Source organism: Vulpes vulpes, chromosome 3, assembly GCF_048418805.1.
Source record: "Vulpes vulpes isolate BD-2025 chromosome 3, VulVul3, whole genome shotgun sequence".
Lineage (NCBI taxonomy): Eukaryota > Metazoa > Chordata > Mammalia > Carnivora > Canidae > Vulpes > Vulpes vulpes.
In genome coordinates this window covers 8,418,944-8,428,456 of record NC_132782.1, presented here as the reverse complement: position 1 = coordinate 8,428,456, position 9,513 = coordinate 8,418,944, and positions in this window count along the sequence as shown.

Sequence of the window (9,513 nt, the reverse complement as noted above, 5' to 3'; positions counted from 1 at the left end):
GAGAGGTCATAAGTTCAAACCCTGGAAGTTTGATTCATTGATTCTTTTAAATTCAGAATATAAACTTGGAGTCATCAAAAAATAATCCAGTGAAATATATCTTCCCAAAGGTGAACACTTTAGATCGTACTTTTCTAGCTGACAACTCAACATGGATGAACTGAACTTTCTAGGATCACACTGATACGGCTGAGTGTGGCCTAATGTATCTGCAAGATTGCCAAACAGAATCAAGAAAATCGAATTCTAATTCTTGTGATTTTAGCAAGCTCTTTATCTTCCTGAGATGCCATCACTCCTTCCATATGCTGCACTTATTAGGCTAGAATCATGGCTTCGCGAGCCTTAAGAATTCTTCTGTGTCCCAGTAGCCAATAAAGCAAGGTAATTCCAAAGCCCTAAATCATCTTCCAAAAACTGAGATCTGTAGGTCAGAAAATAGGAGTTAATCCCATGTTTTAATTTACTCTTTTCTCCTCTGGGTCTTATCATCTTCAGGGATTATAGTTGTCACACTGAGAATTTGTTTCCTCTTAATATAGAGCTCTCCTTCATGGGTCTCTTGGGCACTAGGTAAGGGATTGAGGTGGAATAACGATCTTCGATCCTCTGGAAACTCTGTGGATGAAGCAGTCTCCCAGACCCAGATGGTAAAAGTGAGGCCAGGGATCCACCATGGTACCATGCTTGATGCTGGGATGAGAGCATTCTCAAAGGAATTGTCATCACCATCACTATCCATCATCTTTTTTGATGAGATTGATTTTATATGAACTAAATTGATAGTTGAGAATCTTGTACTTGACAGAGATAATGGATGCCTTGCAGTAGAGCCCCCAGTCGCCAGCAACTGCTGAGGCCAGCCAGGCCATCAGAATGAATGAAACAAGCCAAGGAGGTGGTTAGCAAGGTCTCCGGGAATGTAAGGGTGGGACTCTGAGGCTGGTGACTACATTTGAAGGCATAACAACCACTGGCTCATACTGTTGCCATGTGGAAATAGAGGCCTATTATTTCCCTGCTTGATTCTTGTCCAGAGAAACTAGAAAAAAAAGATACTTAAATGGAAACTCCCTCTCAATTTTGAACCCTTAACAACTAATTTATGAGTATGGAAACTTATCTGTGTGCCAGATTTGGCCTATGGATATCAATTTCTATTTTAAGTAATAATTTAATTGCCTTTTTTTTGGGATTTCAATTATATACCAAGTACTCCATACACATTATTCCGTTTAAATCTCCAAACTCTGTGTAAATTAGAAATTATGTGCATTTCTGGTTCAAAAAATGAGGTAAAATTATGGAACTTACCTAAGGTTCTGTGGCTTCAACCATAGTCTTCCTACCACTACCACACCTCCTTGTAATATAGGCGGTGCCATTCCAGAAGAAGTGTGTGGAATGCCTTTTCTTTTGTCATATTACCATCATTAATCAAATGTTCACTACAGGCTATGAAAAAACACAACCCTGGTGGCAGGCTTTTATCGGTCATTAATAGAATTTAAGTGCAGTTAATGAAGAAGTCATTAAGGGACTGCTTAAGTAAATATTTGCAGGGTGGCTTTGAAAATGGAGCTTTGTGCCTCCCTCTATAACTGAGTAACTTCTACAGGGTTTGCATCTTGTTTCTGGCCCTAGTAAAATTTTGTGTATGTACCGGCAAGCCATCCAATATGTAAATCTAATTCGTGTCTGGACTCAGAATGATGTTAGCTTTCCAATCTTCCCATCACCTCGTCTCCACTCATCAGTATTTCTTCTAGATGACTTTTCTCTGATGTTACCCCTGCTCTGTGTCTTCCCACACCTGTTCTCCTACCAACTCCCACACCATGGCCATGGAGCTACAGAAGGGGGCAGGATGGTGGGGAAGCTTCTAAAATATCACACAAGAATGGTCTCCAAGTTGGCATCAGTCGTGTCTTGCCAACAGTACTGAGGCTGCCAAAGCAGAGGCTCCAGAAATAAAGAACAATGAAAGTGTAAACCTAAGGCTTTATTCCTCCAGATTAGGTTTTTAGAAAAGCAAAAAGTAAAGTTTAAAAGAGTCCATGTCAAATAAGTATTTTCTATCTCTCCCCTGCTTTTAGTTAATAGCTATCAGTGTATGCTTTTACAAAAAATCATGTGTGCCTCTGGGTTGCCAACGCACTGTCAGCATATCTGGAGTACTTTTATTATTTACTTTTTCAAGATACAGTATCGGGAGCCATAAAATATTGTTTACACAATCTTTGGAGAAAAAGCCATGCCCAGTGAAACCCGCTACAGGAAACCCTACTATCAGTTCTTTGATGTAGGCTTAGACTCTTTTGCATGCTATTTCCTCTTAATGAGTATTAGGAATTCATCATTATCAAACTGTTAAAAATTTGTGGAAAAACTTACAAATAGCTACTCGATATTCACATTATTCACATGCTTTATTTCTCAGAAAGTTATGGAAACCATGGATACAATTGTTGAGCTGTGTAATTTATTAAAATGTTTAATATTTTCATTAAAATGTTATTCTTTTTTGAAAAAGAATTTTATATATATTATATACATATTATTTGCTTTATATGCATACTATACATATTTACATATACATATATATGCATATATTATATATACATATATAAATGTAATACATACATATATGTTATACATATATAACAATTTGTGGGCTCCTGTATCTAGAATATATAAAGAACCCTTAAAATTCAATAACAATTTAAAAATGGGCAAAGGATGTGAATAGACATTTCTCCAAAAAATACATCCAAATGGCCAAGAAGCATGTGAACAAAGATGAGTATTAAAAAAGAAAAGAAGCATTAGCAAGGATGCATCTTGTTGGTGGTTCAGTTGCCATGGAAAACAGCTTAGCAGGTCTTCAAAATGTTAAACAAAGAACTACCAATCAGCTCAGCAATTCCACTCTTAGGTATATACCCAGAAGAACTAAAAACAAATTCTCAAACAAATATATGTACAAGCACATTCCCAGCAGCACTATTCTCAACAGTCAAAGAGGGAAATGGCTCAAATATCCATCAATGGGTGAATCCATGAACAAACTGTGGTAGATACATACAATGGGCTACTATTTAGTTATCAAAAGAAGTGGGGTACTGATACATGCTACAATATGAATTGACTCCAAGAAATATGCTAAATGACAGAAGCCAGACACCATAGGCTATTGTGTGATTCTATTTATCTGAAATATTGAGAATAGGTAACTCCACAGAGATAGAATGCAGATTGGTGGTTGCCAGAGGATGGAGGAAGGGGGAAATGAGGACAAACCGTTTAAGAATAGCTTTATTTTGGAGTGACGGAAGAGTTTTGGTACTCGATGGAGGTGGTTGGTTGCACAACATTGTGAATGTACTAAATGCCACTAAATTATTCACTATAAAAGATCTGACTTTATTATGTGAATTTCTTCCCACTATTTTTTTAAAAATCTGTTTGAAAAAATTGCATTTGTAATGAGTTTCATTATACGTAGTTTATAATAATTATGGTATCATTTCTAGAGTCAGTAGACTCAAGCTTTCAATAGAAGAGTATATTCCAGGAAATTAGACTCTAGGGTATTTTATAAATATCCACTTTGATTCATCCTCATTGCTAATGAAAGGAATATTCTCATTCTCAGTTAAAGAAAAATTAAAATTTGTTAAATCTATTTTAACCAGTTGCCATTCACACCAGCATACCTCTGGACGCAGAAGAGAGAAAACCCACAGGATTCATCACTCCCCTCAGTCATTACAGATCCATACCTTACACCTCATGAGCAATCAAAACATTTCAACCTCTCAGATACCAGAAATTCCCTCTTCTGACTTTTAAATTCTGTTCTTCCAACTTCTTGCTCAACTGCTCTAGGCAGCTCTTCCAAAGCAACATCTTCAAGTCCCTAACCTCAGGTTGCCACCTTCTTGGTCCCTCCCTTCCTGCCTCCTCATCATTTTTCAGGAAAACAGTAAGAATGAGCTCTTCTCCTTCCCAAGACCTGCCCCACTCCTATGCCCTGCTCTGAATCCTGTGCTCTTTTCACACCCCCAGCTTCTACAGCAGAAAGTGAAATCTATAGCACTTTGAAAGGGTGAAATTCTATTGTGTGACATATCCTACACTATGAATCTGATTCTTTAAAAAATGGAATGTCCATACTTTTTTTGGAAAGAAGTTTGGTAGACCCTCAAAATATGAGACCTAGAGTTATCATATATTCCAGGAATTTTACTTCCAGAATTCTTCTTTAGCATTCTTCTAGAATTCTACTTCACCTAAGTAAGAAGTAAGAACATAGCTCAGACAAAAATGTGTACTTGAATGTTTATAGCAGCATTATTCATAATAGCCCAAAGCAGAAACAACACAATTGTCCATCAGTTGACAAATAGTTAAACAAAATGTAGAATAGATATATAGTGGAATATTATTCAGTCGTATAAAGGAGTGAAATGTTGACACATGCTACAACATTGATGAACCTTGAAAATGCTGTTCTAAGTGAAAGAAGTCAGGAGCAAATGGCCACATAGTGAGTGATTCCATTTATAGGAAATGTATGGAATATGCAAATATCTAAATGGAAAATAGATTAGTGAGCAGTAAGATTTGGGAAAGGGATATTAGGGAGCAATTGCTAATGGGCACAGGGTCTCTTTTGGGGGTGATGAAAAAGCTCTGAATGTAGACTGTGTTGGTAGTTATGCAACACTGTGAATGCACTAAAAACCACTGAATCATATACTTTGAAAGTTAAACTATAAAATACCTGGAATTGCCAATTATTTGATCTTTAGATGTCTTGGTCTCTTAGCCATCTGGTAGCCATGGATGGTTTCAGACAGCAGTCAAGGTAGATTCTGTGGTAGAAGAATTCTAGGTAGAAGATTTTGCCCAGACTCCCACTTCTTTTCACTCTTGCTGTAGTCAGGCAGTGTGGACCATCTTTGTGCAGCATTGGAAAGGGCCCGCTATGAATACTCTGGTGGGCTCTATTAAGAGAAAAAGATGTTTATTAAGGCAAAAGTAAAAAATCAGGCTTTATTTCCTCTGATAATGTGCCAACAAAGAAATGATTTCCTTTCAACAGAAAAGAGTCAGGATTAGAACACAGTACTGAGAACTTCTGGGCCAGAGAACTGTTTCTGGGTGCAGAAACAAATTATTTTTGGTAATTTCTTACAAAACCAGAGATATTAATTCTCTGTGTTTGAAGAACAAAATAGCTAAACAATGAATTGTAGTAAAGTAAATAAAAAACTTCATTTTAAAATAGGATAGTAGCCTCCAGGGCTTTATAAATTATCCTCCACTCTGTGTTTTTATTATTTTAATATCGCCAAAAAAGCAGGGTATATCTTTACAATACATCAGATGAAATGTGAATTGGCAGCGCTGAGCAAGTTTCAGGCAGGGGGCAAGTCTGCTTATAAGGCATAATGAATAGAAAAAAGTGCATATAACTCCATTTTGCATTCTCTGCATTTTTTTTAGTATACAGATTTCAAATTTTAATTTTCTAATGGCTGAAGTTACTTCCTTTTACAGAAGCCTTTGAAAAATTGCAATGTTTTAATTGGTTCACATTAAAGACTCTTAGAAGCTTAAAGAAAAAAGTCTTTCCAGATGAGCAAGAGGTTGGATAAATGTAATGACATATGGTTTGTTTTTTATAGCTACAATATGCGAAAAATAGAAGCATAACACATGTATTCAATGATATATATGTATTTATACATATAAATATATATTCTGCTTATAAATTATGAGATAAGATTATTTTGTACAAATGTGATTTTGTTTTCTTTCTCTTTCTTGTTCCCTTTATGAATAAAAATAACAACTGAAACTTAGAACAATTTTAAACATCTCATTATACCAGGGATCTAGCAAAAGATAAAATCAATGTATGCAAAGCCATGATGCCACACAGTCCCCTGCTCAGACTTGTGAGTGGGGTTGTCTACAGGGTCTCAGAGCCTCAGGGCAGGAAGACTGTCCAATGATCTTATTACTGAATATTCCCTGACCCAGCAGGCTTCCCCTAAATCATTCCAGATGGTGGGTCACGAATTATTTCTTAAATGTTCCTCAGTGAGGATACTTCTCACATCCTCTGGCAAACTTGGAATATCCCCTGGAAGGTCTTCCTTTCTGGCCCCTGGATGCCTGAGCCCATCAAGTCACTCATAAACAGGTAAAGACATTTGATTATGACATGCCATGTAGTCCATTTTTAAATTTTCAAGGGCTATTGTCAAATAACTATTGTTTTCAAAGCTGAAAGAAAACCTCAATTAATGTAAACTTTTCTCTCATGTACATTTATTTATTTATTTGTTTATTTACTTATTTGTTATTTTTGAGGCCTCACACCTTTTTTCAAAAGACTGTTGTGGAAAAGAGTGTTCTAACCTAGAAAGAACATGGCACATTGAGGGGATTACCTCTGAGAAACAAAAATGAACCTCAAACTCACAAGGCAGTTTTACCCATCACTCCTGGGTCTCATATAACAGAACAGAGGCATATCCTCAGGACAGGCCTGGGAGAAGACAGAGAAGAGGGTATAATCATCATTTCCTTACCTTTGAACGGTGGCTCCCTTGCCCTGCCTTCCCTGCTGTTGTTTCTCTATTATCCAGGTCCTGTCCTATGATACCATAGCGCCTCCAGGTTTTGTTGCTACCATGTGTCTCCAAACCACATTTATTTTACCTAGCTTATATTTAGGAAGTAAAGTGCCAAATTCTTTTTTTTCCTTAGGGTAAAATTGGTATATAACATTATATAAGTTTCAAGCATGCAACTGTGTAATTCAATATTTGTGTACACTACACAGTGATCACAGGTCTAGTTACCATCCATTACCATACAACTGAGCCCCTTCACTCCCCCGCCTGCCCCTAACCCCCTCTCTCTCTGAAAATCGCCAATATAGTCTTGATATCTGTGAGTTTGTATTTATTTTCTTTATTCATTTATTTTTCAGATTTCACATACAAATGAAATCATATGGTATTTGCTTTCTCCACTTGACTTGTTTCATTAGCATACCCTGAAAGCTCATCCATGTTGTCACAAATGGCAAGATTTTCTTCTTTTTTCATAGCTGACTAGTATTCCATTGTATGTGTGTGTGTGTGTGTGTGTGTATTCCACTGCATGTGTGGAATCTATCCATTTATCAATGGACACTTATGTTGTTTCCGTATCTTGGCGATTGTAAATAATAATCAGCATAGGGGTACATACATGTTTTCAATTAGTGTTTTCATACTCTTTGGATAAATATTCAGAAGTGGAATAGCTGTATCAAATGGTGGTTCTATTTTTAAATTCTTTAGGAATCTCCATACTCTTTTCCATAGTGGTTGCACTAATTTACATTCCCACCAATAGTGTGCAAGGGTTTCCTTTTCTCCACATCCTCTCCAACACTTGTCGTTTCTTGTCTTTTTGATAATAGCCAGCCTGATAGATGAGAGGTGATATCTCATTGTACTTTTGATTTGCATTTCCCTGATAATTAGTGAGGTTGAACATGTTTTCATGTACCTATTGGCAATCAGTATGTCTTCTTTGGAAAAATGTCTATTCAAATCATCTGCCTATTTTTTAAATCGAGTTGATCTTTTGTTGTTAAGTTGTGTGAGTTGTTTGCATATTTTAAATATTAACCCCCTATCACATATATGATTTGCAAAAATCTTCTCTCATTTAGTAGTTGGCTTTTTGTTTGGTTGCTGGTTTCCTTCAGCGTGCAGAAGCTTTTTAGTTTGATGCACTCCCTTGCAGTCCTATTTATTTTTGTTTTTGTTGCCCTTGACTTTGGAGTGAGGTCCAAAAACACATCACCAAGATCAACATGACTTGTATTTTCTTCTAGGATTTTCATGGTTTCAGGTCTTACATTCAAGTTTTTAATTCATTCTGAATTAATTTTTGTGTATGGTGTAAGATAGTGATCCAGATTTATTCTTTGCACGTGGCTGTTCAGCTTCCCAACGCCATTTCTTAAAGAAACATTATTTGTATATTCTTGTATATTCTCACCTCATTTGTCATAGATTAATTGACCATATATGCATGGTTTTATTTCTGGACTCTATTCTGTTTTATTGATCTATGTGCCTGTTTTTATGCCAGTACCATATCGTTTGATTACTATTACCTTATAATATAGTATGAAATTAGGGAGCATGATATCACCAGCTTTGTTCTTTCTCAAGATTTTTTTTGGCTATTCTGAATAATTTATGGTTCCATACAACTTTTAAAATTATTTGTTCTAGGTTGGCAAAAAATGCCATTAGAATTTTGATAGGAATTTCATTGAATCTATAGGTTGCATTGGATAGATTTTATTTTTTGAGCCCTCTTTTTGTGTGTGTGTGTGTGAATCTAGTTAAAGGTTTGTCAATTCTGTTTATCTTTTCAAAGACCAGCTCTTAGTTTTTCTTAGTTTTATTGATCTTTTCTATTGTCTTTTTAGTCTCTATTTCATTTATTCTCTGATCTTTATTATTCCCTTCCTTCTACTAACTTTATGTTTTGTTTATTATTTTTTTCTAGTTCCTTGAGGTGTAGAGCTAGATTGATATTTTTCTTGTTTATTGAAGTAGACTTATATTTAAGCTTCCCTCTTAAAACTGTTTCTGCTGTATTCCACACATTTTGGAGTGTTGTATTTCCATTTTTATTTGTCTCCAGGCATTTGTTTAAATTTCTCCTTTGATTTCTTTGTTGAACCTTTTGTTTTCAGCACCATGTTGTTTTATCTGCACATATTTGTGATTTTTCCAGTTTTCTTCCCTTAATTGATTTTTAGTTTTTTACCATTGTGCTCTGAAAGGATGTTTAATATAATTTCAATATTATTGAGTTTATTGAGACTTGTTTTCTGGCCTTACATATCATCTATCTTGCAAAAAAATAAGTTTATCATCACTAACATGACCTTACAAGAAATGCTAAAGGGATTTCTTTAAGCTGAAAAGAAAAAGTAAAAACTAATAATGATATATAAAGGTAAAGATCACTGACAAATGCAAATATCTAATAAAGTTAGTGGATTAACTAATTATAAAGCTAATATGAAGATTAAAAGAAGAAAATAATAAAATTATAAGTATAATAGTTAAGAAACAAAATAAAAATCTATACTTACATACAAAGCAAAAATCTATAGCAGATACACAAATGACAATGAGAAAGGAACCCAAGTATAACACTAAAGAAAATTACCAAACCACAAGGAAAGAAAACAAAAAAGAAGAAAGGAACAGAAAAACACCCAGAGAACAATCAACAAAATGATAAGTACACTCTTGTCAATAATGACTTTAAATGTAAATGGACTAAATTTTCCAATTAAAAGGTATAGAGGGGCTGAGTAGACAACAAACAAATAAGATTCATCTATGTGTTACCTACAAAAGACTCTCCTCATAGCTAACAACACTTGCAGACTGAAAGTGAAGGGATGAAAAAAAA